The sequence below is a fragment of the Tamandua tetradactyla genome, chromosome 26, assembly GCF_023851605.1.
Source record: "Tamandua tetradactyla isolate mTamTet1 chromosome 26, mTamTet1.pri, whole genome shotgun sequence".
Classification (NCBI taxonomy): domain Eukaryota; kingdom Metazoa; phylum Chordata; class Mammalia; order Pilosa; family Myrmecophagidae; genus Tamandua; species Tamandua tetradactyla.
The window spans coordinates 26,361,077-26,367,276 of NC_135352.1; the positions used below are offsets into that span (position 1 = coordinate 26,361,077).

The 6,200-nt window shown below is 42.9% G+C and overlaps 1 long non-coding RNA gene across 1 annotated transcript in view; it reads left to right on the forward strand.

The window, feature by feature from the left end:
• Nucleotides 1-6,200, forward strand: part of LOC143669971 (uncharacterized) — a 32,112-nt gene that overhangs the window by 7,945 nt on the left and 17,967 nt on the right. The window lies entirely within an intron of this gene.

Sequence of the window (6,200 nt, forward strand, 5' to 3'; positions counted from 1 at the left end):
GGTGTTTACAAAATAGGGGGTAACACAAACTGCCTACAGTGGATGCTAAAAGCATCAACTGAGGCACAATCAAATTTTCCTGGAGAGGGCAATTTTTTTGTGTTTGTGTTTTTCTGCTAAGCCTGCCTCTACATTGGGTTATCATTTAGGGAGGAAAAAAGAGAACAAAAAGTATTGTAACTACAAAGAGAAATAAGATGGGCAGAAGGAAGACTGAGGGTATAGTCTATAATTAGTGATTCAAAGGAATCCACCCTGCCAAGATGCACAGGAAACCCAGTTTTCCCAACCGTGACTTCAATCCCTTTTCCCCTTTAATACCCTCTGCTACTTACTCAGGACTTCCCAGGGGCTGGCTGAGGAAGTGGGTGTGGGTGTGGGTGTGGGTGTGGCGAGAGGCAGGGCTGCTTGCTCCTCTCCTGGCTGGGACTGGACATTGGGAGCATGACCACTGTAAAGCTAGGAGCTCAGGTACCTGAGCTCCCAGAGGTGGCTCCAACAGACAGGGCTGTACACTCTCTAAGAAGCCAGGCCAGATAGTCAGAACTGTTATCAGAGAAGTCTAGAGGGACGCTCTGTTTCTTACCACTGCTTAGGTAACAGTTTTTCTCTGAGGAAGAACGATGTCACTTGACCTAGTGTTTATGCTGGTTGAGGTTGCTGTACACCAAAACAACCCGAGCAGCAGAGCAGCTGTTTTGAACCCCTCGCGGTTTTCTTCTTTGCTTTCAGCAAAGAAGAAAAGTGAGCCAAGAGGCTCAGACTCAAGAGCCCCCTTAAAAGTCACACGGCCAAGGCAAAACCACTTCTTGTATACTCTCACACCAGCAACAGTGGGTCTTCAAGTTATACCCTCTTTAGATTCTTTACAGTCACCCACTCTGTGGAAAAGATTAAGTTCTTTCTCACCAAGAGAACATGGCACCTTGGGGTAAAGACTCCTCCAACTCAGCCCAGTGAGGAGGAGCATTTAGGAAAGCTTATAGGAGAAGCTGGTACCAGACCCAACCTTTGAAACTGCAATGTTAGGCAAGGAAAGGAGGAGATGGGATAGCTGTGAAAATAGAGCCATATTTACATATGGACGGAAGTCTGACATGTCAGGTCATACATGGGAAACTGAAAGTATTTCTGAATGGTTATAATTCAGGATGTGTTCATTCACTTAATCTTTTAATCATCCAGTCAAATATTTTGTGAATGCTTACAATGTGTCAGGTTCTAGGTAAGTATGAAGGAATGGTGAGAGATAAAGCAAGAGAAGGAGAACAAGCTCAGGATAAAACTTAGAATGTAAACTAAGGCTTTCAGTGGGGACCTGGAACTTCTTGTACGATTAATACATCATGGAGAACTACTGTATTTTTGAAATTGATAGTGCAGAGTTGGAGGAGGGTGGAGGGAATTCTGGAGAATCCTGGTTCTCTGTTGTTGGTTTGTTTTCTCCTCCAGATACAAAATGATTGAATATGAAATTGACCAATTTCATATACCTATTTCCACTGCCACAACTCCAGTCTAACATCGACTTTTTCAACAGCTTCTTATTTGAAAATTACTGTGTTTCAGTCACTTCTTCTTCTTCAATACTGAAAATACCAAGGTAAATATGATGGTGCCCCCTTTGTTCAAGGTGCTTGAATTCTTGAGGTTTAAGACAAAAGCAGGTGTCAACAGTGTCCAAAATATCCCGTGGTTAGACTAAAGGTGTGACCAAAGTACTATGCATGCAAAATAAATGGAGATGGGGAGAGTGGATCTATCAAGGAAGGATTTCCATAAGACTTGGCTCCTTCCCTGTAGAACAGAGGAAAGGGCACTGGCTGCAGAGGGAGGAACACAAGCCAATGCACAGAGCGGAGACCGTGATAGTATTTGGGGACTATGGCTCCATGGAGCTGGTAGAAAGCATGGAAGTTGTGGCAGAAAATCAAGTCAGTGAGATAATCTCGACCTGGTTGTGAAAGGTCTTGGAAGTTACACTACGAAATGTGAATTGTGTCCTATGTACATAGAAACTTCTCCAATACCTCAACCTTTACCTAATCCATTGTTTCACCCTTCCAAAAATCCTGCTCTCACTGTAACCTTTCTATTAGAAAAGCATCTTTAATGCCTTCATGTTTCCCACTGGCAGACTTTGTTAGTTTGGTGTCTAATCTTTCCAGCCACATACTGTGGTCCACCCTGAACGCACGGGCATCTTCATCAAGGGCTTAAGCGAGAGCTGTAGGGTTTAAGCTGTAGGAATTCTAGCTAAAGAAATTTGCTAGTAGGGAGGGCATTTAGACGGATCTTTAAGAAATGGGTGCAAGGATGACGGGAAAGCAATGAAGAATGAAATGAAAAGTCTACATTGGTTAAAAGAGTGAAAAGAAGTTTCTTAGGGAGTGTAAGGAGAACTAGAACAGTAAATATTATCTAGAGTGTTTCCCAAAGTGTGTTGTGTAGAACATGTATTCAATAGGATGTGAATAAAAGTCACATGATAAGAAATGTTCTGTAATAAAATTAGTTTAGCAAACGTCTCAGAACTAAAAGCTAAATCACTTTCTTTATACCAGTACCCCTAGATCTTTTAATATATTGATATATATTATATATCTCTGAGAGATGGAGATCTAGACAGTGCTTCTCCAATTTACTTACAAAGGGACCCCTTTATCTTGCAAGATTACTGTTTTCCAAAACACAGTTTGGGTAACACGAAATAGTACCTTAGATGAATACAGCAACAGTGGGAGATAAGTTGGGGAAACCAGGTTGAGACAGGGAAATGGAAAGCTTGAATCCATTTTATTAGGTGTTAAGCAGTCATAGAAGGCATTTTTGCAGGGAGTGGCTGACCAGAGCTGTGCCCTGTGTGTGAGCTGGGCTACGGGGAAGACGTTGGATCTCCAAAGAACCAACTAATGCACCCCGTGATAGACCAACCCAGCAACTGTGTACTGAGCTGCCAAAAGCCCTGAAGCCAGATTGTACCTACGTTAGCCAAATAAAACCTTCCCTGTCCTTCACATCTCTTCCCTCCTCCATATTCCCAACTCCCGAAGCTCTTGTTCCCAGAGCATCAGCTAGCAAGTAAGGAAGATTAGATAGAGTGAGGAGAGAGAAAACAAACCAACACCATCACCTTCTTCAAGGTGGGTTTCCATTAGGCTGAAGCATGCTCCAGCTGGGGAGTGGAAAATTTACTGAGATAAAACTTTGGAATTTTGTTATTACTTCCGGACTGGTGTTTTTGTGACATGAGGCTGGGCCACCCTCTATGAAAAGCTCTATGATAAGCCTCGAGGTCCTCTGAAAGGGACAGAAAGGGGAGAAAAAAAGCAGTAGAAGGAAGAAAGAATAGCATAGGATCCTTTTTATACCCTTCTGAGGCCAATTCGTTCAACAAACCATGTTGTATGTCTACACAGTAGACATAACTTTATTTGTCCAGCTTCCTTCTTTCTTTGGGAAATAGCCCATGACTCCTTTCAGGGAACTATTCCTCCTTGCAGTCTGCATGTGGATGTGTTACCTGCCATCACAGGATCCCGAGCCCACAAGTACAGGCATATATCTCAATAGGTCAATCAGAAGCCTTTGTAAAGGGGGACCAAGAAAGACAGGCCATTCCTTGTCATGCCAGATGGGACCTGAGAGATCCCGGGTAAGCCCTCTTTATAAACCAATGACCCGGACACACGGAAGGCTCAGGAATGATGTATTTGAGCCTCTGGTTCTAGCTCCCCTTCAGGCCAAACTGTACCCCTGCCCTTTTCACAGCTGTTTGTAGACCAGAAACATTCTTCCTCTTTGGCAAAACAATTTTGAGTTCCTGTCGCTTGTAATCACACGCTCACTAAGATAAACGGATATCTTCGCAAGGAGCCAAAATGGTATCTCTGTGAAAGCAGCTGAGAAATTTTAAAAGAGCAGCCTCCGGATAACTGCACAGCTAAACCCTGTCGTTCTCCTATTGAGCATCAACACTCTCACAGGATACCAACCTCAGACAAAGTGATTTTGATCCCAGAAAATGAGACACTCCCTAATTTCGTCTGAGTACAGACAGGAACAATTCACCGTGCCACCCACAAAACACCATAAACCCTCCCTCTTGACTAAAATGTGACACCTATTTCGTTCGCAATTACTTTATCCTCATTCTAGTCTCCCCTCCCCATGATTTATTAGAAACTGAATCATAGGATTTGCTCCCACCTTCCAACAGCATCCACTCTAGAGTGAGTCTCTACTTCCTTAAATTCTACCCCAAATCAGCCAGGCAAAGCTCAAATCCTATAAAAGAGTTATCTTTCAAATTCTGTCTAAGTGTGATGCTCCATGGTTCCCCACGTTGTGTGCTTTCTCTTCCTGGAACAAGTAATAAATTCAACTTGTTCAACTGCAGGTCCGTTTCTGGTGGGATTTGGTGGGAGGGCAAGGACAGGGTTAAAGCATCCTTGTTTAAAACAAACAAACAAAAAAGCTGTTCGCCTCCTCTGAAGTCCTTCAGAGTTCCTGGAAGAGAACTTGTTTTAAAGAAAAATTGTTCAAGCTGGCAGAAATGCTTTAAAAAAAAACAAAACCACAGCTGAGTTACACATATTTTAATTCTTAAATACCTTAGAAAGTAGTAGAAGCTTAAGTGAACAAGCCAGATGCTCATGCCTCCAGTTTGAACAGTTTTAGCTCCTGATGGGTCACAGCTCTCCTCACCAGAGGGATCTGCCTCGTTCCAGGTCACGCTCACTCCCTGGGACTGCTTGTGTCCAATGCCTGGGTGATGAGAGCCCCTTTGTTTAGATTTGCATCAACTCTGTAGGGCCATTTCGGCTCCAGAGCTCCCGGTGGTATCCCCTAAAGTCTCAGATGCAATTGCAATTTTTTCACAGTTTCTCCTCCTCCACCCAATCCAGCTTATTTCACTCCCTTTCCAGGTTTTATAAATCAGAGCAATCCCCAAATACCCCTGTGCGTGTAACTCTCCATCCCACAGTGTGCTTTCTGGCGAACTGATCTAAGTTTGAAGGGAGCTGAAAGAATTTAAAGACTGCAGCCCAGAAATTCGCACACAGCTCGAAAACTTGCATCACTGAGCAGCCAGTCTGTCCTGCCCAGTGCATACTAAGGATGCTTTGCTGAGCTGGTGGAAGAAAAAGTCACATGAGTGAACCAGTTTCTCCTTTGGAGAAGGAGATGGAGCAAGTCCAGAGGGTTGCAAGAACTACAAATGGCTAACATGTTCCCTAATGGAATTAGTAATTGATGAACAATTGATTGACATGCTTTGTTATTTAAATACCAATTTTGTATATTCATAGGGGAGAAATAAGTGCTTCAAGGCCCCTTCTGCTATGTGAAATTCAATTGTGAACTTGTGCATTCATATGCTCCTCTGTTTAGCTGTCAGTTAGCAAAATCTAAGTCATATATCCCAATGGGGAGGGGGGAATCTTATTATAAATTCTGTTTTTGCCAATTAAAATCCATGAAGTCCCAGTTCCAAAATACCTAACTCATTATATCTCAACGCCCTTGCCATGCTCTCTGTAATGTGGCTCCATCCTCTCCAGGATCTCTTCTGCCTCCCAATACCAATTTCACGTGTCCCTCACCATCTCCCATTTTACCTGCTCACTCTGCCACCTTATTCTCCGTTCACTAAAATCCTTCCCAACTTGGAAGTGTGTGAGCCTTTCTCTGTGGACCTATTCTTGTCCAGACCCATCTTTGATAATCCTTTCCTATCCTAACTCCTGTTGTCCCATTTTTTTACAGACTCACCTCACATTCTATTGCCCCCCCCCCACAGAATTTAGCACATGTCGGTATTCAATGAATACTCTTTGCAGTCGTTCCCCATTTCCACCTCTAGCCCAAGAGAAATACCAATCTCTGCTATGGATGTAGATTTCAACAAACACTCCCTTTGGTTCTTGATTTGGAGTATACATTTTCTAACGCCAAGCATAACTTATTAGGAATCCCTCTTATGAACAGTCTAAGACAGATATTTGAACAATCAGGCATCATTAAATAAATGGCATTGATTGACTCACCTTCTCACAAAGCAAATTGATTGCATCTGTTTTTGTTACTAGCTGACAGTTACCATCCAGGTAAACATCTAAATACTTAGATTTACTCGAAGCTCAGTGTTAACAATTCAGCTGGGCTTCGTTTGGCAAAGAGAAAAACAGGAAGAAAAA